Below are 22242 nucleotides of genomic sequence, written 5' to 3' on the forward strand. Positions count from 1 at the left end.
AGAGAGAGAGACAGAGAGACAGAGAGACAGAGAGAGACAGAGAGAGACAGAGAGACAGAGACAGAGACAGAGACAGAGACAGAGAGAGACAGAGACAGAGACAGAGACAGAGAGACAGAGAGAGACAGACAGAGACAGAGACAGAGAGACAGAGAGAGACAGAGACAGAGACAGAGAGAGACAGAGAGACAGAGAGAGACAGAGAGAGAGAGAGACAGAGACAGAGATAGAGAGAGACAGAGACAGAGACAGAGACAGAGAGACAGACAGAGACAGACAGAGACAGAGACAGAGAGACAGAGAGAGACAGAGACAGAGAGAGACAGGGAGACAGAGACAGAGAGACAGAGAGAGAGAGAGACAGAGACAGAGAGACAGAGACAGAGAGACAGAGAGAACACTTTTCAGATGATGGATATCCTGTGCAAATTTATGGAGATGGAGATAGAAGACTCTGTGTACAGAACAAGAAATAGGTCCATCAGTATAGCTAGTGTCCATGGCCTTGAGGCCACATGTGGCCCTCTAAGTCCTCAAGTGACTGTAAGTCACAAGTAAGTCCTATGACTGACTCTAACCTTGAGAGAACAAATCCTCTCAATAAAAGGATTTGTTCTGTGAAGTTTGGATTCTGCCAAAGGGCTGCACTTGAGGACCTAGAGGGCCACATGTAGTCTCGAGGTCTTGAGTTCCCCATCCCTAGTAGAATATGTCAGGATTAATGTACAAGAAGACTGGAAAGGTAGGAAAGGGTCCACACTCTCTAAAGAGCTTTAAGTTTCAAACAGAACTTAAAATTTGGGCTTGAGATAATACATAGTCATCAGACTTTTGTGATACCATAGAAAAACCACTTTAGCAGCTGTGTCGAAGGATGGATTGGGGTGAGAAGAGACTTGAGGGTATTTTCTTTCAAAACCTGTGTATTATCCCAGTGGTCAGCAGGTGGCCTGGAGAAGCTCACATTTTCTACCCAGCTGAAGTTCGTTCTTCCAAGTGAATGGCAGCCTTGCTTTGATCCTTGGTACTCTGACTATGGTGAAGCTTTCTCTCTAGTTCTGCCTTCCCCCCCAAGCTGATCTGAAGCTGGCTTTATTTATTTATTTATTTATTTATTTATTTATTGGAGACTAAATGACTGCACAGCTGACAATAGCAGGGATAACAATATCTAACTATTGTGTTCCAACTTATTGCTGTCCACAGTAAGTAACATGCATTGGGTCATAGGCAAGAGCCAGGCAATAGAGACAAAATGGGCAAATTCTCTGGTCTTGACAGTTACTGAGAAGGGAGATTCCAAGAATAGAGCTACAAGCAAGAGTCACAGGCATCATCTATCAGTCTATGAGCTATCAAGCATTATTTAATAAGGACTTACCTGTTCCAGGTACTGTTAATAGGCCCTTCCCTTGAGGATCTTGCGGACCAGTCCAACACCTAGTTTTACAAGCCCCTGGAAAGGAAATAATTTCCCAGCTCACATGACTAGTTGCTGTCAAACCAGGACTGAGACCCAGGTCTCCAGCTTCTTTCCATGACATCCCACAATGTGCATAAAAACTGACGGGTAGACTGCCGAGAATTCCTCCAGTTCATGTTAGCAATTGTATTTAGATGGGAACATGGGAAAACAAACAAACTCTCAATGTCAGCAGAGAAAAACCTTTGGGATTGAGAACATGTATCTGAAAACACATTTATTAACTAAAGACTTACAGGAAAAATTCAGATAGCACAGGAAAGCGTTGAATATCATAATCAAGGGCGGGGACCAACATAATTTCAAAGCCATTATTCATCTTAGTGAAGGCTTACTGATGGCCTACTTAGTGCTGGGTCCTGGGTCAGGTGATGGAAATGGAGAGAAAAGCAAACCAAACTGAACAAAAGAGCAAAAGGCCTGTCCCAGCAACAAAGATCCTACATTCTGTGGGTAGGTAACAGCTCCTACCCAGACAAGTAAATCAAAAATGTCTAGAGACAAAATAAACCTACAGTTAAGGAGGAGCTGGGGTCACTGTTAACTGAGGGAATTGGGAAAGACTTTTTGGAGCAGATGATGCTTGAAATGGGTCTAGAAGAGAATGAGGGATTTCAAAAGGCAGGAATAAGGAGGACTTCCAGGCCCTAAGAATTGTCCAGGCAGTCATGGCATCAGGAGCTGAGATGAGCAGAAGCAGAGTTTGTACAAGGTACTGAGGTAAAAGAACATCCTTCCCTCTTCATCTTCTGTTGCATTTTTAATGTGTTTGTGTGTATAAAATGAGGAGTAAATTTCCATGTTCGCATTCACTGTACTGTTGAACTGTGTAAATTACCGCCATCATCATTAGCCTTGCTATATATGACTTAACATTTTCGTTGGGGGCGGGGGTCCCTTATAAACCTGTTGTATGCCAAGCTTGAGGTCTCTGAATAGAAAGTGGCTAGCAAGAAATGCTTTATTTACTTTATCATGTAGGTGTTGTGCAAGAAGCAAGTCTTTTAAATAACATTTTTTTTCCCTCAACTGCCAAAAAAATGGCCTGATGAAGGAAGATTACCAAATGCACCGTTATAGCCTCAAGCTCTGGGCCCAGAACACTGAACCACTTTGTCATGTTTAGAAGTTGGAAATAGGTGTTATGAAGAGATGAATATACAAAAACTCTGGTTATTTACTAAATACAGCACTTGAGACTTAGACAAAATAATGCTGTTACCTTCTTCCTGATGGAATTTGAGTGATTACATCTGGCTGGAAAAAAGACAGTTTGGTTTATCTTAATGTAGGGCCATGTAATGCTTATATTCCCTTGTTTACTTTGCTGATTGAAAGCTAATATACCATGCCTTTTGTGATGCCTGGTTCTAGTTTTAACAGTAGATATTTCTAGAGGAAGGGGAGAGGGTGGGCTTGGCTTCAACTGGTACCTGAATTTGTTTCACAATTGGAAGCTTCTTTCTGCATTGAACATTTTCTCCTCGGTTAGTGAGAGAATCATATATAGGTATGTTTTCCCACTGGGTGTATATCTTATGAAGTTGGTAAATTTGTAGACCAGAGATTGTTAACCTTTTATGTGGACCCTTTGGGTGGTCTGGCAAAACCTATAGATTGGTCAAAATTATCTTTTATTTATAAATTTTAATTTGTAATGGAGGGGAATGATAAATTTCATGTAAAGTTTAGTAGAAAGATGTATTTTTTCTCATGTTAATTCACAGATTCCTGAAATGTATTTATGAAAGGGTATGTGGAGCCTTTGTTGTGGAGATGAGATCAATAGAATACTGGGCATCACTGAGTTTCCTGTCTCTCTGACTAACTTTTCAGAACCCATACCCCTGCCCTCTCTCTGGAAAGAAACCCCATCCTCATTCTCTTGTCCCTAGTTCCCTTCAAAGAACAGTTCTGGTATCACTTCCTACAGGAGGCCTATCTTGATTTCCTTCCCCTTCCTCCCCCAGGTGCTAGCATTGTCTTTCTCTATTTACTTATTATCTGTGTAGGTACTTATCTCCTAGGTCAATGAGGGCTGGGGATATTTTATATGTATCTTTCTTGGTGTCCTGCACTTTCTTAGGGGAGGAAAAAGGAGACCGACCTTTGATTTCATGGATGTAGGAAGTTTCTGATGAATGAATTCCATCTTGTGTCTCTGTACCTGCTTTGCCATTTACAGAGTTAGAGTTGCCTAGACCCCAGGCACTCTGAGTTTGAGTTTGGGGAATTGATTTAAAGAACAGTGATGTCAAACTCAGAAATGATTCCTGTAGGTCACAAGTGACTTAGAAAACCACAAATTGACATTATCTATGTTGGATTGTATTCTTATTTATGTTATTAAACATTTACCAATTTCATTGTAATCTGGTTTGGGATGGAGGGTGGAGCTTGATCCCTCTAGGCAAGCTGACTTTGGAGGTCTCTTATGACCTCAAAATTGATGACCCTGTCATTTCACATATTCATACAGCTGGGACCTTCCTTCTCCTAGGGCAGTTCTTAAGTCATCAGAATCTGCCAAATTTCCTCACCATCCCCCAGGATGTACAGGGGCTCTAAATTCAGGTCTTTGGACTTCAGTCTCAAAAGGCTCAGAATTCACACCATCACCACTCTTGCTAATTGGCATTCTGGTTCAGCTAAATTGATCTTTTTGCACTTCTAGGCACATGCAACTTTGAACAGGCTGCTCATCATTCTGGGGTGGCAGTCACCCTTCACTTCTGCCACTTAGAGTCTCCTGTTTTCTGTAAAGCTTTACTTTCCTGGTCTTCCCAGCTGATAGTATTCTACCCCTCTACATTTTACAATATGTTTATATTTTATCTTTTTATATATGTTTATGTGCATGTTGATTCTCTAACAACCTGTGGGTTGCCAGGGCAGGGTCTCTGTCATTTTTACTTTTCTGTCTCCAATATCTGGCCCAGTGCCTGGTGAATGACAAATATTTAATAAATGCAAATTGATTGATTGATTAGTATGACTTCAGCTATGTTCTAGCCCAAATTCCTTCCAAAGGCCCTACTCTGCTTATCCATCAAGGATGTTATACTTGACCTCAAATTTCAATTAGTCTTCTCCAGATAGAAAGATTTGAATGCATCCTCCTTTCAATGGACAGAGTATTTTCCATTCCCTTACCAGGTTACATTCTCTGGATACTAACTTCAGTCATGAATTATGTGATGTTACATTAGAGTTCTAATTTTATAGCTTCACCATCTAGGAAGATTGCTTCTTTGGAATGCCCTCTGGGCTTTGGAGAGAGCAGGCAGCCACAGTGTCCTCTCCCTTTAATATCTTAAACAGAAAGATTCCTTCTGTCCGTTTGGCCTTGATTACTTTTTCACTGCATCGTATTAATTCTTAAGAGGGTTTTCCACATCATTGAAGCCATTATTGGCCATATCGTTTCACAGTTTTAGGCTCCTTCCTCATCTACATTAATCTCCATGCCAGCGCCCTTCCCAGGGATGCAGTTCCAACTTTGGGCTAGGAGAAGCTTTAGGTTGGGGGGGTGGGGTGTCTCAGAATCTTTAGTGAATCCAGGTTTTCTTTTTTGGCATTGATCATACCATTGTCGTTCAGTACTCATGAGCATTAAGAAAATTGAATCCAAACCCTTGAAAAATAGAAATAAAAACAAAAACAAACCCTTCCGACTCCATCCCACCTCTCATCAACTGGTTTTCCTCACCTCACTTTTGTTTTAATTTGATCCCTATCTGACTGGAGATGACATGAGCTTGGTGGTTTCATTTTACACTCAGCTGTAATCCTGACCACAAAATCTCTGCAAAAGTGTTATTTGGTCTTAATGGATCACCTTCCCAAGTGACTGTGACTCATGAAAGGGAGAGGATTGATGCATTCGTCAGTCAGTGCTGAAATAAGCTGTTCTTCAAGTAACCTATCATACGTAGGCATAGCTTTAAATTTAGACTTTGGGTTTATTTCTCACCCTGTGAGAAGAATTACAAGAAATGGCCCCCGTCCTCATGGCTCCTATATTTAGGAGGAGGAAAATTATTCTTATTTTCCACTTATAAATAATAGAAGAAAAAGAAATAGTTATTGAGTCATCTATTATCAGTTGTACTGGAACTCAGGAGATATCAAATTCTAATTTCATATGATTAGTTAATGACAGCCAATAATCCTTTATCAAGTGCCTACTATGTGCCAGTTACTTTGTTAAGCAATGGTGATACCAATAAGACAAAAAGAAAGGCAATTCCTGCCCTCATATATCTTACATTTACTTATATAATGAGAGAAGACAATACACAAATGGTAGCTGAGAAGGGGCAAGGGGGAGGGAGATGTGTGACATAGGCTCACAGTCCCAAAGGAATAATGCCAGGTGAGAAATGAGATATCTGAGCTCAACTCCCTTCTTAAATGGACGTTCTGAAATTCAAAAATCTTGGTCTGGGCCATCTTTCTTCCCAGAACACGGAATATTTTATTTCATTTGAGTTACATTTATGAAGAATCTTCAAAGTATTAGTAATAACAATCAATAAATCTATACCTATTTAGTAGCCCCTGCTATGTGCCAGACCTTGTGCAGAGTGCTGCATGTCATGAATATTTTTGTTTTAAAAATGTTCCTGCAGATCCTTCATCTTCTCCAGAGAAAGTAATATCCATTATCCCTCTTGGCTTGACTCTTGAATATGGACATTCATAAGATTTTTTCCTCCCTGTGGGTCTGTGGATAAAGAATGTATAATTCCCAGACTGTACTGTGCGGGTGGAGGGACAGTACCTACAGTTGGTTGCTTAGCAAATAGATCTACGTCAGACTCTGCCAATGGGAAATTAGTTGGTCTCAGTATCAAGTTGGGGGAGCCTGGTAGACTGAATGTCTTTGAGAGACTGTGTAGTACTCTGAGGGGTCCCGCTGTTCCCCTCACATCAACGTCTCATCTGTCCAGTTCCAAGGATCACCTAAAGCCTCTTTGGGATATGGTGTCACAGTCACAGAGTGCCACCATTTCCAATGACTTGATCTATGTACCCTGAAAAGAGGCAATGGAAAAGTTCAAGGATTTTGTTTGTTTCTTCATCAGCACTGGTGTAGGGCAAGCACCACTCCCAACCAATCCCATGTGATTCCCTTGTAGCATCTAGTAATAATGAAATGAATCAGGAATTCATTAGAGTACAAAAGCCATGGGCCCTCACCCCCACTGGGCGTGCAGTTCTGTTTCTGTGGGTTAAAAGGAAAGAACAGAATCCTTAGAATCCCCAAGTTAGGGCCTTAGGACCATATATTTACAGGTAGAAAAGGTCTTAGAGGTCATCATGTCCATTTACCTCATTTTTACAGATAAGGAAAATGAAGCCCAGGTAGGTAAAGAGGATTGCCCATGATCGCACAGATAATATGTAGCAATGATTTTTCAGTCCTGTACCACATGGCCTCAGCCTAGGCACTTTCACTGATAAGCCTGAATGTCTCTTTAAACAGGCAGGAGTTATCCCCAGAGCTGGTCAGGGTCTTAGCCTTCTTCTCAGCCCTCATCTCTTTGGGGCTGAGGCGTGTCAGTGAGGACCAGGAGCTGCTTCTGATCCGTACCTAACCTCATAACTCAGGAGGAGGGGAGTTATCTGGCATGGCCTTAGGAAAGTCACTTAGACTGTTCAGTTTTCTCATCTATAAAAATGAGGCTTTTTGTTCTGGGGTCTTGTGATTCTTTCTCCATCTTTACCTACAATTCTCTAAGGAAGAATAAACAATGTGGGATTTTCAGGCAAAGGGCGTTGCTTCTAAAGCAGGCTCGGCTGCTAATGACCTGTATCGCCTTGGGCAAACAACTCATCTCTTTGTGCCTCATTTTCCCCATATGCAAAATTATGAGCTTGGACCTGATGACCTCTCAGTACCCTTCTAGACATAGGACTAAGATATGATGCTCTTCTCAGTGAAATAACTGAGGAAGAAATTTTCCCTCATCAAAAATGTAACATTGCAGATCTATTTTTTTTTTCTTGAGAGGGGAAGGCAAGGCATTTGGGGTAAAGTTACTTGTGCAAGATCACACAGCTAGTAAGTATTTCAAGTGTCTGAGGACAGATTTGAACTCAGGCCCTCCTGAATACAGGGCTGGTGCTCTATTAACTGTCCCACCAACCTGCCCCCATTGCATATAATTAGAAATGTGCAATCAGGCAAGAGAGCTTCCCTCTTCCTTTCACCCTCATGTTACTGGCCTCCTTCTACTCTCTAAATCAGCATGCTTGCCCAGGCTGAAGAAGGCCACCTTGTCTAGGTTGTGTCCTACAAATAGTCATACCCACTCTACAAGTCTGTCCGCATTTATGCAAAATAAAAACATGTAAAATTCATAGCAATATGAATGGCCTTGATCTCCCAGATGCAGAGCTATGACATGAGCCAATTAGTCGTAAAGGTCTCAAGGATTGTGACTTACACTCAACTCGAACTGGCTTCCTTCCCATCCCCCACTCATCTCCTGCTCCTCCACCTTGGCACAGGTGGGCTGGCCCTCATCCTTGGAATGCACTCCTCCTTATTTCCACCTTAGAGAATCTCCAACTTCCATGAAAGCTCAGTCTAAGCATAGGTCATTACATGAGGTCTTTCCTGCACCCCAGCTGTCAGTGATCCCCCTCTCCTATTCCTTTAAAACAGACTCAGATTTTTTAAAGAAATTTGCCATATTATATAGAAGCCTGGTCTTTGAATGAGAAGTAATTTCCCTTAAAATGAAATCAGAGTCCTGAAACAAAGAAAAAAAAATCACATTGTTAGCTATTGTGGGTCATGAATTTGAGACAGGAGAGCCCACGTTGAAAAAAATCCCTGGGATTATGAATCTTAAAACTAAAAAGAAATGAATGTGTTAAAGATATTTTATTAGTTCTGAAAAAGGTGAAAAATACAGTCTCCGTCATGATTAGCTACGAATGCAGAGTAGATGGCAGAGGAGGTTAGAGTCTAGCAGAGTAAATAGAGAGGAAAGTGCTTGGAGCCAGTAAGACCTGAATTCAAATCCTGAGCTGTGAGATGATGGCCAAGGCATTTAAACTGTAAGTATATTAGGCCACTCATTCCCAAGAAATTAGCTCTAAAGTCACAGGTTGGTTGTATTATGTTGTTGTATTGGTCATGTTATTAAATGAAGTTTTCATACCTGGAATCCCCTAATTGACCAAATCATCGATTACATAATTGTGGAACGTAGGAAAGAAACTAAAGCAAAACAAAACAAAACAAAAACACAAACAAAAGAAAACATTCCTGTTCACTTAAGTGTGTAGTATGAAAAGATACTGTTATTGGGGGTCACAGTCTTTGACCTGTCTTTGACTCCACACTCTCCCTCATCCCCCATGCAGAAACCTCCGTCAATTTTTCCTGTTCCTGTTTCCCAAATATTTGCTGGATCTGTCTACTCCCCTGCCTTTTCTCAAAGGTCCCACTCTCTGCGAGGCCCTCTCAAGGGTCACATGAACCATTGTAATAGCCTCGTTATTGGTCTCTCCGACCCTTGTCTCTCCTTTCTTCAACAGAACCTCAATGTCACTGACAAATTCAGATTGCTAGAGCGTAGGTCACTGCTAGTCAGAATCCTGACTCTATTCCTATTGACTTGAAGAGAGAAGGAGAGAGGGAAGCCAACTTGTACAGCAGGAAAAGTATGAGGTTTGGAAAACAGAGAACTGGATGCAAGTCCCTGCACTGATATTCCCTATGGGATATTAAGCTCGAAATCTATGGCCTCAGTTTCCTCATCTGGAAAATGACAAGGTGGAGCTCCAGGGCCTCATAGGTCCTTTCCAATTCTAAGCCCTTCTCTGGTTCATATTGAAAACCCTTTGTAGTCTGACTCCAGTCAATGCTTCTCTAGCTTCTTTTGAATTATTTACCTTGTCACACTCGATGTTCCAAGCAAACTGAACTGCTTGTAATTTTCCCCCTTCGATGTTCCACCTCCCATCTCTGTACCTTTGAATAGATTGTTTGTCCTTCCTCCAGTGCCCTCCATGCTCATCTCAGCTCCTTGGAATCCCTGGTTCTTCATATGGCTTAGCTCAGGAGTTAATGCTTTGTGAAGGCTACCCTGATCTTCCCTGGTAATGAGTGCTGGCTGCTGCCTCCAGGGTCTTGTATCATAGGTTTCTGTTTACGTGAGGTATCTCCCCAGTAGAATGTACATTCCTTGAAGGCAAGGGTTCTTTCATTGTTGTCATTGATTCCCAGTGCTTGACATAGGACCCGAGTCACCATAAACCCTTGATTGAGTTTGATTGAATGTGATGGGAGAAAAAGAAACATTCAAAAAGGAAAGAATGATGTTCGTGGGTGAGGCTGCTCATATTCACAGGGCAAGGTGACAGAATCCCAGCTACTTTGGAGAATCATCATTTTCACTTATAAAATAATCCATTCCTTAAAACATAAAGAATGTTATAAAACTGGTGACTAATTTTTCCAACTCTGATTTATGCCAAATGAAAATAACCTTCAAATCCCTATCTGAGAGTTTGGTGCCAACATTCCCCAAAGAATAACAATGTGGCCCAATGGGCAACACTTGGACACAGACCAGGAAAACCGGAAAAATAACTTGCAGGAATGCTGGAGGTTCTGGTTGTCCGGAGTCTTCTTACCAGGGGGTTTTATTTCCGCCACATTGGCTGGACCAATTTCAGAGGAAAGAAAGGTGTCATTTGGGGGGAAATTGTGGATAGGGCCAAACTGAAAGAAAACAAACACAGCTTAAAATGGTGTCTCTACTTTGATTCCCTTGGCTAAGAGCTTCCTTAAGTAAAGGAAAGAACTGGGAGGGTATACATTTGTACTTTTATTTCGGAAAGGTGTGGTAACCTTTTCTGCTATCCCAACATGGGATGTGTAAGCTACTTTTCACAGGACTCTAAGGATTTCCAAAAATGAAAAAGTTTTCCTTGGCAGCCTGGGGCAGAAGAGTATTGATTAGGTAGATAGGTGAGAGTGATGTGGGGACCACAAAGGAGAAGGAACCCTGAGATCACACTAACATTGCTTTGTGGATGTTTTCCTACTTTGTGGATATGATTAAGTGACATGTTTTGTTTTGTTTTTCCTCTGGATTTGTGAGAAGCATTTTGGAAAGATGTGCTTTTGGACAACAATCTCTTTTCAGTCTGATGAGGAATGCCATTCAATTACAAGAAGTTTGAATGTTGTGATTGGCTGATGCCAACAGACCTGCAGACAGGTACTGGATGGACAATCCATAACTTGCTACTGTACAACCCAAATGGTGGGTGTGAGAGCTAGAATAATATTTGTCTACATGCGTGGCAATTAATCTTACAAGTAACTGGTACGCAGAGAGTGTTTCAAAGGCACGGCTGGCCAGACACAAGTTATTTGGCAGGGCCCTGGCCTAGTATATATTTGCAGGCCTGTCTGCACAAGGATGCTGGCTACCCGACCAACCATGATTTCTATTCCAGGTGATGGATTTCTATCCAAGCAAACGAGTGACCACATATTTTCCGGTGGAATCTGGGCACCATAAAATCGGTGGAACTGAATTAAAAAAAGGAAAAAAAAAAGCCTGCAGAACTTTCTAAAAGTAATTAGGATAACCTTCACATACCAGTGTGATAGTGAAAATATTTCCACTCAGATGGCAGTGTTCTGAAAAATAGAATTCAGTTAAATGGTGTGTGTATGCATGCATGTGTGCGTGTATGTGTATGTGTGCATGCACATGCATGAAAGTTCATATATGTACATTTTCCTGGTCTAGTGTGTGCTGGTGCTCTTTCTCCTAACCAGTGAGACTTTGCAGAATGGTGTGGCCCCTTTCTGATGCCTTCCCCTTCAGTAAGTTTCCAGGAACCATCCATCAGTACTCCCTGAGGAAGGCAGGCCTAGTACATTCATTAGTCCCAAAGAAAAGAAAGCCAGTCTGATTCGAACGAAAGCCATCATCACTTCAGCTGCCCTTTTTCTACACAAAACCAATTAGGATGTGGAAGACTTTCCATGCGTTTATTTGTGTTTCTCTAAGCAATTACTTAGGGCTAGGCTTTCCCAAGCTACCCAAATGTGGAGTCTCCCCTTATGACAGGTTGTTTAAATTTGCAACAGAAAGCTAACATTTCCATCTCCAATAAAGACCAAACAGACATTCAATTTCAGTGCACGACATTTCTGACTCAAACAATGTGAGTGGTGCCTGTCAGCTTGTACTCATTGTTCATGGATCTGAACAAACTGGGGGTCTGTGAATTTATGGCCAGCTTTTTCTGGGCTATTGTTGAGACCAACACACATGGAAAACATGCCATGGGTGTATTCGAAGTCAGATTTAATGATGTAACGCTTGGTTCCAGCCGATTGTTTGGAGGGCGGTGAGACGCCCGGCTTTACAACTTCAGACATTGCATGGGACCTCGAAGTTACGGCCGGCTCCCAATAATGGTTGTTGGCGGGATAGCAGCAAGTGAAGTCATTGCAATTTTGAAAGGGAGAGCTAATAAAAATACACCTGCTTCGGAGTGGAAAACGAGCCTTTAAGATCTCAGCTTTGAAGTTGGGTGAAGCCCATGGTATTAACTAACAGATATTAGGATCGAGTAATAATCAGCAGGCCCCAGAGAGCCCAGGGATTGAAGAATGGAAAGCCTCTGATTTTAAGTCACATGTTTTTAAGTCACTTTGATATCATGAAGGGAGAATGGAAATAATGAGGCGATAATAAAAGCTGCCCCAGAGATGGGGGACATGGGAAAAGCAACTGGCACGTGTTACAAAAATGCAACTAGAGATCCAGGAGAGCTATGTATAAGAAATCCATTACTACTTTCTATTTAAAAAAGAAAAAAAATAATTTTTTGAGCAAAGGATAAGAATGAGCCAAGAAACTTAGGATGTCTGTGTATGTATATGTATTTATGCATACATATATATGTCTATGTGTGTATATATATATAAATACACATATCCATATGTATCTCTCTATATATATATCTATATATGTATGACTTAAAGTTTAGTTCATTCTTATCTGCATATTCAAACATTACTAAATGAAATATTGTGTTTTTAAAATTAATACTATTTTTCTCAAAATAAATGAAATCTGCATTGAATATGTCTTTTGTGAACATCAAAAGCAGTTTGGTTCAGTGGACAGAGAGCCCACCTCAAAGCCAGAGAGTCTTCATGGGTTGTACATTGCCCAAGACACTCACTAACTGGCCACTTCATCTCTCCACTTAATGGGCAATTCTCTAAGAGTATAATTGCAGAGGCGATGCAGCCTACTTAGGTAGATGGAATTTCCTTACTCCAGAGATCCTAATATCAAGGAAATTGTAGGCCAGGAACTCCCCCTATCCATCTTTGCTAACAGATATTGGAGCAGTTGAGCTGGCAGCCAGGTTGGTCACCAAGCCTTCATGCAGTGCCTACTGTGTATCATTCACTGTGCTAAGCACTGGGAAGACAACAGAGGACAAGAGACAGTCTCTTCTGCCCTCGAGAACCTCACAAGTTACAACATGGAAATAGCAATTTATAAACAAAGGGAACTTCATGATCACCTGGTTCAGTCCCTTAATTTTATAGTTGAGTAAAATGAGACCTGCAAATATTAAGTGGCTTCCCCACAGTCACAAAGACAGGAAGTGGCAAATCAGGATTTGAAGCCAGATTCTTTGGTTTCAGATTCAGTCCTCTGTATTCTCATTGCCACCTCTCTATTCTTTCCCCCTCTTTTAAACACTTAAAATGTAACTGTTAAATATTACTTGTTTTCACATCATCTTAATTTCTACTTATATCCTTTCCCCTACCTCTGTATGGTGATCTATCTATCATAACAAGCACTGAGAGAAAATGGAAAAAACAAAAGAGGTGAGCAAAAGCAGCCACCCCTTCAGCCAGGGTTGAGGGTTCTTCACCATTCCAGACTCATTTCTGGCCACCTTTTCAAAGAGGGGAGGGAGGGTCAGCACTTCCTTGGACTGAGCCAGGGTATGGCTTTGTGGTCTCTTGTTCTTCCTTCTGAACAGGTTTTGTTAGCCCTGTGTATACACTGTTTGCCTGGTTCTGCTTGCTTCATTGAATCAGTTCAGAGGACTTTTCCCATGTTTCCCACTTCAGTATAATGGTCAATTCTTATTTTTCCAATGACTTAAATTTTTTCTGTGCAGTTGATTTTCCTTTGCCAGACCTCTGCCATCAACTGTCTCCTCCTCAACCTCCCTCCCACCTTGGGCTAATTGAAATAGGAAAATCACTTTAAAATACACTAAAGCAGAAGAAGGGAATCATGTTTGTTTCATTTTGTCCCTCATCTGTGTCTTGATGCTCTGGTCCGGCTCAATCCAAGGGCTACCCAGATGAGGGAGTCAGCATGGCAATAAGGTACTTTGGGCCCTTCTGGTGGGTGGCCCCAGCATTTGGGTCACTTGATGCTAGCCCAAAGCTGCTCTCCCCTTATATACTATAGGTAAGTCATATTGCTATGAATATTGTATAAATTTTGTCATTGGAAAATTGTCTATGGATTATTAAATACTGTGATATAATTATATTAGGACAGTTGGAGTGTGTATATGTAAATGCATATATGTGCACACATATGTCCACACACATACAAAAACATGGGGGCATATGTATATGTATATATTCTCACACACTTAGGGGTGTGGGCTCAAATCTCTCTTCTGATGTTTCTTACCCATGTAATCTTGAGTAAGTCACTTAGTCACCTTAGGCCTCAGTTTCACTGAGTAAAATAAGGGTTTGGACTGGATGGCTCCTCAGGGGATGCAAATGATAACCAAGGCATCCCTTCCCTTTTTGTCCCACTATAGCCTGTGTTCCCTCAGAAATGGACCATGCCACCAGCCCTAGCTCCACGGAGGTGTGGTGACTCTGGCTTCATGAGGGTCATACCGGCAGAGCACAAACTCAGTGTAGCAGGTCATCTGGATGTGGTAGCAAAGGCTTCCATCCAGAGCCCATGATGGATTCTGTACCTGCTTCCTCAAAGCCAACCTGACTGAGTAAAGACAGTGAATCTCCAGGTCAGCTGCAGGAGAGAATCAATGCCAGTGTCAGGTCTGCCTTCATTGGTTTTCTCTGATACCTGAGCAAGGGCAGTAACTCAGTGACTGTTCTGCAACAAAAGGCCCCTTTAAACACTGAGCTTACACTGCCATGAAATGTCTTCTTCAATGATCTGCCATTTTAATAGGATTTGAATGCCATTCTAATGTCTAGTTCAGTACCTTGAGGTTATTTCAAAAGATTCCTTTTGTAAAGAAGTTTGACATGTCTGGGGACAAAGAAGCTTTTGCCCTGTGTGCTCTAAGAAGGTAGATGGATGGAGCTCCAGGTTTGGACTCAGAAAAACCTGAGTTGAAATTTGCGCTCAGAATATTATTAGCTGAGTGGTCCTAGGAAAGTCATTTAACTTTGTTGGCCTCAGTTTCCTCATCTGTGAAATGAAAAGATAATAGCAAACTACTATAGTATTTGCCAAGAAGTCACCAAATGATATCATGAAGAGTCATGAGAGAACAACATAATAACAAAAAGAAGGATTTGAGTGGGGGAGGGAAAAGCATCTATAGAACACCTGTTATGTGATGGGCACCATGCTTGATAAATATTATCTCATGAGAAGAGCCCATCCTCCAAGCTGACGCCAAACAACAAAGTACATTCTTGTACTACATGAACTCCTTCATGCCACCAACTAAGCTTAATCTCGTAATATGGAGCCTCCCAAGGAAACTCACTGAGCATCTTTCTGGAGTTACATATTCTTTGTCTCTGTCTCTGTCTCTCTCTCTCTCTCTATCCCCTTCTTCTCCCTTTCCCTCTCTCTCCCTACCTCCCTCCACCCCCCCTTTCTCTATATCTCTCACTTTCTCCCATTTTTCTCTCTGTTGCAATGAACAGCTCTTTTTCTTGGGGGGGGGGAGGCAGGGCAATTGGGGTTAAGTGAATTACCCAAGTTCATAAAGCTAGCAAGTGGTAAGTGTCTGGGATTGTATTTGAACTTAGGTACTCCTGACTCTAGTGCCAGTGCTCTATCCACTGTGCCACCCACCTGCCCCCATAACCCTTTATATGAGGGAGGGAGAGATAAATTATTTGAATCAAGTAAAACACGTTGGGAAAGGTATTTGCCATTGTCACAGAAAATGTCCAGAGTCCAAATAGAGGAGGAATTGTCTGTAATTGAGATTTGCTTGCTTGGTATCCCCAAGGACTTTGTTTTTGTTTTGGACATCATATCGATTACATTCAGCTCAAGAATATTGCAGAGCCTCCTAAATGGGATCATCATCACTTAGAGTGTTTCATCTGATCATCCACATAAAAACATCAAAGTGGATGAAGCATACTCATTGTCTAGCTTTTGGTTTACAGTGGAATTTAAAAACCAATAGAATTATCTCAGTCATTGAACATTTTAAAGCAACCATTATGTTCCAGGCCCTGTGTTAACTGCTAGAGATTCAAAAAGAGGCAAAAATGTCTCTTCTTTCAAGGAATTGACAATCTGATGAGGGTAAAAGTCCATCAATAGTATGTCTTAAGCATAGAGTACAAATGTACAACAAGCAAGTTCCAGAATTAAATAGAAGAGCAATGACTCAAGTTGACTTTGGGAAATTGTACACTGCTTTTAATGACCTCTATCTTATCCCTAAAATGAAGATCCAAATTGACATCATCTCTGTTATTTCAGTGATTCTACATATCTATCATCTGGGGAGTGCCATATTTTGCCAAGAGTTAAAATTAAGAATCATCCAAATGGGACTGGAGAAACACATAATGTCCATGAGTAAATTACAACAGAACACAGCCAGTCAATAATAATTTCTTTCTGTGTTCCAAGAAGAAGAAAAGAGGAAGTGAAGGAGAAAATACTCTTGGCATGTAGATAAAGGCATACATTATGGGAAATTTGAATGCTATTCATGCTATGTGGGGGATGATGATGGTACTGATCATGCACATTTTCCATTGTTGTCCATGCTACATCATTTAAGGTAATCCCTTGAGATTCATAGCAGGACATGACCTGAGAACAGCAGAGGATAAGAAGACATCTAAAGGTAGCCATCTTTAGGGTAGGGATAAGGGAAGGAAAGAATAAAAAGAAAGTTACAGGATCATTTTATTATATATTTACAAGGAATAACAAGTTGTACAAAATAGACTTCCAGTTTCATGTGCAGTAATTGTTTTTTAAGTTATACTACATTATAAAAATACTTGTTTTATTCTATGAATTAAAAAAATTAAAGAAATATTTTTCTATAAAAAGAAGCCACGAATGAGTGGTGATCACAAACAAAACATCCTATTTTTCTTTTTAGAGAGAAATTCTCTATAATTACCTTCCTGGTTTGTTTTTCCCACCAACTTTCCTTCACTCACCCATAAAAAAGTTTTTCCCCTTTTTTTGAACAGTTAGAAATCATTCCACAATGGAAATTTCAGCCCCCTCAAGTTTCTTCTTGGCTCTTGTGATGTTTTCTTAGGGTAAATTGTCCATATTAGTTTAAAAAAAATACTTGCAATTGCCTTGCTTTCAACCTAGGCTATATAAATGAATTTTTCTGTGCATACACTTCTGTCATAGAGACATTGCTTTACTTAAATTGAAAAGAACTTTAAGTACGCAGAAATAGAATGTCATTTGTAATGAACTATTCCTTGAAGGAAAATGTACAAGTTCAATTTCTATCTTTGAAATACTTGAAGTATTTTATCATTGCAAGAATAATTTTTTTTAATCATAGCAATATAATTACAAAATAAGTTTTACAGTGTGGATTGGGGACTTTTTTCCACAACAAATTCTTCAGTCTTACTAATATGTACCCAATTTTCCAAAAAGTATGGCCCATGCTCTAAAAAGGCCAGTAGAAGCAATTTCTCCCCTCCAAGCATTCTATTTTGAAGTGCTCTCTAGTGCTAGTATGTATCTTGGTGACTTATTTTTCTTATCTTTCTTGTATGATATTTCCATATGACAAAGGAGGTGAGAAAATAAATGCTTTGAATTAAAGGTCTTTCAGTTGGAGGAAAATTTAAATTAAGGTCTTGACTCCAAGGACTTGAGGAAGTAATATAACCTTCTGCCGATTTCCTAGTTATGCTTCATTAGGTGTCTAAATAAATCTCTTCTGTAATTTTGGCAGCAGGGAAGTAAATTGTCATTTTAAATAAAACTCAGAGCAAAAAGACTAGAAACCTTAAAATCTGAAACTACTTCATCGAGTTGCCATTTTAAAGAGAAGTAGATATATAACCATAGCTCATTTTAAAATCTCCCTGGTCATTGGAATTCTAAATAAATCACTTAGAATTCTGCCCTTCTGCTTCCTCACTTTAAAATCCTTCAAATGTAGAAAATAAGTAGGGGAAAGCGGGAAAAATACCTTCGTTGAAAATGACAATGAAATTTCTGCTGCTTTAGCTTTTAAGAGAATTTTCATTGCTAAAACATCAGCCTGTTATGGAAGTTAAAGAAGAGAAAAAGACAGAAACAAGGGAAAGAAAAAAGCTAGTCAATGTTCTTGGCTTCTGGGGAAATAATAAGTCTTTCTGATTTCTCGGAATCACATTGAATCTAAGCTAGAAAAAGACCTGGGAGACTTTTATTCCTTATTCTACTATCAAAGTTGGAAGGCTTTTTTTTAGCATCTGTGGGTAGATGTTACCTTTGTATTTTGTCTTTTAAAGAAAAAATAATGAGATTCTTTTGGGAAAAAATCTGAGTCTTCTACTCTGGATATTACAAGTTATATCAGTGGACTCATTCAGGGAAAATGAGATTATATTATTGGCCACAACAAAACTCACAAAAGTCCACATTCTCCAAGTTCATTATTTTATATATGTCTGGACTTAGTGAAGGAAATGTAAAAAGATTTTCTATTCTCCATCTCTACAGTCTCTGCTCCATCATCTTTTAATAGGCACCACATAAGGACGGGTGGTTTTCCTTTCTGGATGCCCCATTAGCATATCCAACTTTACATGCACAAAGCGGAACTCATTATCCAGCCCCCTTTGAGACACTCTATTTTTTACTTCCTAGTTTTGGTTGAGAACAAAATCCTCCTTCCAGTCCCAAACATTATCCTTGGAGCTGTCCTCAATGCTTCTCTCTCCTTCTGCCATTAAATATATTGATTTTGTTGTCTCATTGCTGCTCCTTTCAGAACATTTTTCTATCTGTTCCCATTCTACCACTGCAAGTCATCAAACTAATTCAGACCCTCGTCCATGTATGCCTAGATCATTTTCAGAGCCTCTTAATTGATGTCTGTACTTCTAGTCTCTCTCCTTCCCATTTTGTTCTATTCACTGCTGTCAGGCAGTGAAGCACTGGACTGATTATCTCCCTCCCTTTGGGAGAAGCTTAAGTAGTGCTTCATCACTTAGCATACTTCATGTTACATAGCAGGTGCTCAGTTAATATTCACTGATTGACTGGCCCCCTGTTTCTTCATCCTGAAGAAATATATACATGTACATACTTTGTGGCTTGTGAATTGATGCCCTTCACAGTCAGACTCCAGTCTACCTTTTCTGACTTAGCTCATGTTATTCCCTGTGAGTCACTCTGTGGCCCACTCAATTTTTTTCTTTTCTTTTTGGTTTTTGGAGGGCAATTGGGGTTATGTGACTTTCCCAAGGTCACACAGCTAGTTTTTGTGTTAAATGTTTGAGGCTGGATTTGAACTCAGCTCCTCCTGACTCCAGGGCCATTTCTCTATTCACTGTGCCACCTAGCCGCCCCAAATATTTATAGCAGTTCTTTATTTTTTTTGCTATTTTTTTGGAGGGGGGAAGGTAGGGCAATTGGGGTTAAGTGACTTGCCCAAGGTCACATGGTTAGTTTGTTGTGTTAAGTGTCTGAGGCCAGATTTGAACTCACCTCCTCCTGGCTCCAGGGCCAGTGCTCTATTCACGGCACCACCTAGCCACCCCGCAATAATTTTTTTCTGCTACCTATTCACTAAGCTTGGCATTCCATCTCTTGTCTTTGCCCCATTCTACCTGATGGATTACCCATCACTTAGTACTCATCCTCATCTCAAATTATATATTATTCACTAATTAGATTGTTTATCTTTGCTCTAAGAAATTGTCAATAAATGTTTATCCATCACCTACCATGTGCAAGGCACTGCATTAAATGTGAGAGATACAGATAAAATTGTAAACAAACACAGTCCCTGTCCTCAAGGAGTTTGCAATCTAAAGGAGAAAATATATTGAATGAAGCTACAATGTGGGAATGGGGAATGAATGCTGGGTCCCCTATAACTAGGACTATCATGGAAAACTCCATATAAATAAAGCAAGCAGTGGAGCTGGTATAAAATGCGGAGAGGAGTGAAGGGATCCCTGTTCTTAAATCAAGGCTCTGGATCCTATGGTCTTGGCTTCCAATCAGAGGGCTCAATCAAAGGGCAAGACAGGACTGAGAAAATGTGAGTATCAAGCAGATTTAATCTTGGAGGATAATGTGATTACCCAGTGATGGATTTTCTCAGAAAGGGAGTGATTTGTTCAGTTGTTTCTGTTGTGTCTAATTCTTTTTGACCCGATTTTTGGGGGATGAGGTTTTTTGGAAAAGATGCTGGCATGGTTTGCTATTTGCTTCTCTAGCTCCTTTTACATATTGGGAAACTGAGGCAAATGGGGTTAAGTGCCTTGCCCAAGGTTACATAACTAGTAAGTACCTAGGCTGTATTTGAACTCAGGTCTTCCTAATTCCAGGCCCAATTCTCTATCCACTGTGATGTGTAGCTGCCTGAAGGCATGATAGAGTGCTCCAAAGAAGTCCAAAAGCAGTGTAGATGGTGGGCAATGCAAGTCTCTTGTGGAAAGGGACTGTTGTCCATTTCACCACTGTGTCCTCACTTTGGAGCACAAAACTCGGTCCATTGTAGGAAATTATCAAATGCTTCTAGAATTGAATTAAATATGATACTGATGACATTGAGACAGATAGAGTCATCTCCTATATTTCAATTATAGAGGATTAACTCAGAGTGAGGATTCTCTCTTCTAACATAGAGATAAATCTTTCTACACTTGAGTAGAAGATTTTCATGAACTGTCATTGACAGTAGCATTACCTAGTGGTGCACCCACTGGAAATGAGGTATCAGCTTTTGATTAGACTAGTCTGCAAAGGACATATGCCTCTGTTGTTGATCCTCTTTTCAAAGTGTTTGTGATATGTTACAAAACATGAACTTTCTGCATCAGGGCTTTGAAAATCTTGGGGATATCCCATGCAATGATGCGATATCCAAAATTATTCCAGTGGTCAATCTCTTATTGAGCTTATAGTTCAGTAACATATTTATTCCTCGTGGATAATGAGGAATATCATATAAGCTTTATGTTTCCCAATCCCAGGGTCTTACAAAGTATTCTATCACCAGCTTAATAAAGGAGATTGGAGAGAAGGAATTTCATTTCCTATTTTTAACTTTCTTTGTATCAACAACACTTAGTATGATGTGTGATACATTTTAGGTACTTAATACATATTTAAATAATTATTAATAACTTAAATTATTAATAAAATAAATTAACAAAATTTTAAAAATGACAAAATAAATGCAATTTTCCACATTAAATAAGAATGATAAAACATTTCCAATTCTCCAGACATTTCCACTGTGCACTGTTGCAGAAATTATTACTGAAATAAGAGTAGACACCAATTTATAGAAAAAAACAGCATCATGGAATATAAACTGGAAGATCCAGGTATCTGTTGCAGTTTTCCACTCTGGACTGCAGACCTGGATGCCTGTTATTTCTTTTGGCAATGGTCTGCTCAACATATGACTTATTCCTTTTCTGAGTCTCTCTAGTCACCTGCTGGACAAAACAGCTTCACTGTTATTCTCAGGTTACTGAACCCATATTAAGATATTTTAGCTGGAGTCTGCAGAATTCCCCAGATCTACACAAATGGCCAGGCCCTGAGGCAGTTACATTCTTTCAGTTAACTGCAAGGAAGTTCCTTTTGATCCTAGGATTGCCAATTCTGCTCAGGTTTTGTGATATACAGCAATGTAATTGCTTTATATTTCCTTCCTTTCAAGTCATAGGGTGCATTTAAGGGAAATGTAGATAAGTCTTTGAGGAGTTTCCTTTTTCTCAAACTGTGTATGGTGATGGAGCAAAAGGCAGTATTCTCCAGTCATGTTTTCACTCATAGAAGATTCTCATTTACATCAAACTATTTTTTTTCAAAAAGCTGATATTTCCTCCAATCAGATCAGTTCCCTACATACAATAACAGAGCTTCTAATCAGCCAGTCTAGTTAGCTTCTGAAATTTCAGTGACTATCATTCTTTTTTTTAATTAAATTTTAGTTTTCAACTGTCATGTTCATTTTTTTCTCTTTTCTTTCCTTTTGTTCCCTCTTTCTTCTCCCCACCAATATTACTTGTATTTCTTCTTTTTGTTTGAATAATCTTACTGATTATTATTGTTTTGATTAGAATGCAAGTTCACTGAGGACCCAAACTATTTCATTTTTGTCTTTGCATTCTCAATTCTATCACAGTCCCTGACACCTAGCAGAAGTTTGATAAATTTATGTTTATTATATGAATGATCAACTGATGGAGGTCATTGCACTTTCAGATAATTCCAACTGCAACCCCCAACTTCCTTTTTGCATTGGATGTTCATCATTAC

At 40.0% G+C, this 22242-nt stretch overlaps 1 protein-coding gene across 1 annotated transcript in view; it reads left to right on the forward strand.

The window, feature by feature from the left end:
• Positions 1-22242, forward strand: part of AGMO (alkylglycerol monooxygenase) — a 394492-nt gene that overhangs the window by 245662 nt on the left and 126588 nt on the right. The gene's annotated exons all lie outside the window — the stretch shown is intronic.

The sequence above is a fragment of the Petaurus breviceps genome, unplaced genomic scaffold, assembly GCF_028583685.1.
Source record: "Petaurus breviceps papuanus isolate PSGF00001 unplaced genomic scaffold, PetGlider_PUasm1.0 218, whole genome shotgun sequence".
Lineage (NCBI taxonomy): Eukaryota > Metazoa > Chordata > Mammalia > Diprotodontia > Petauridae > Petaurus > Petaurus breviceps.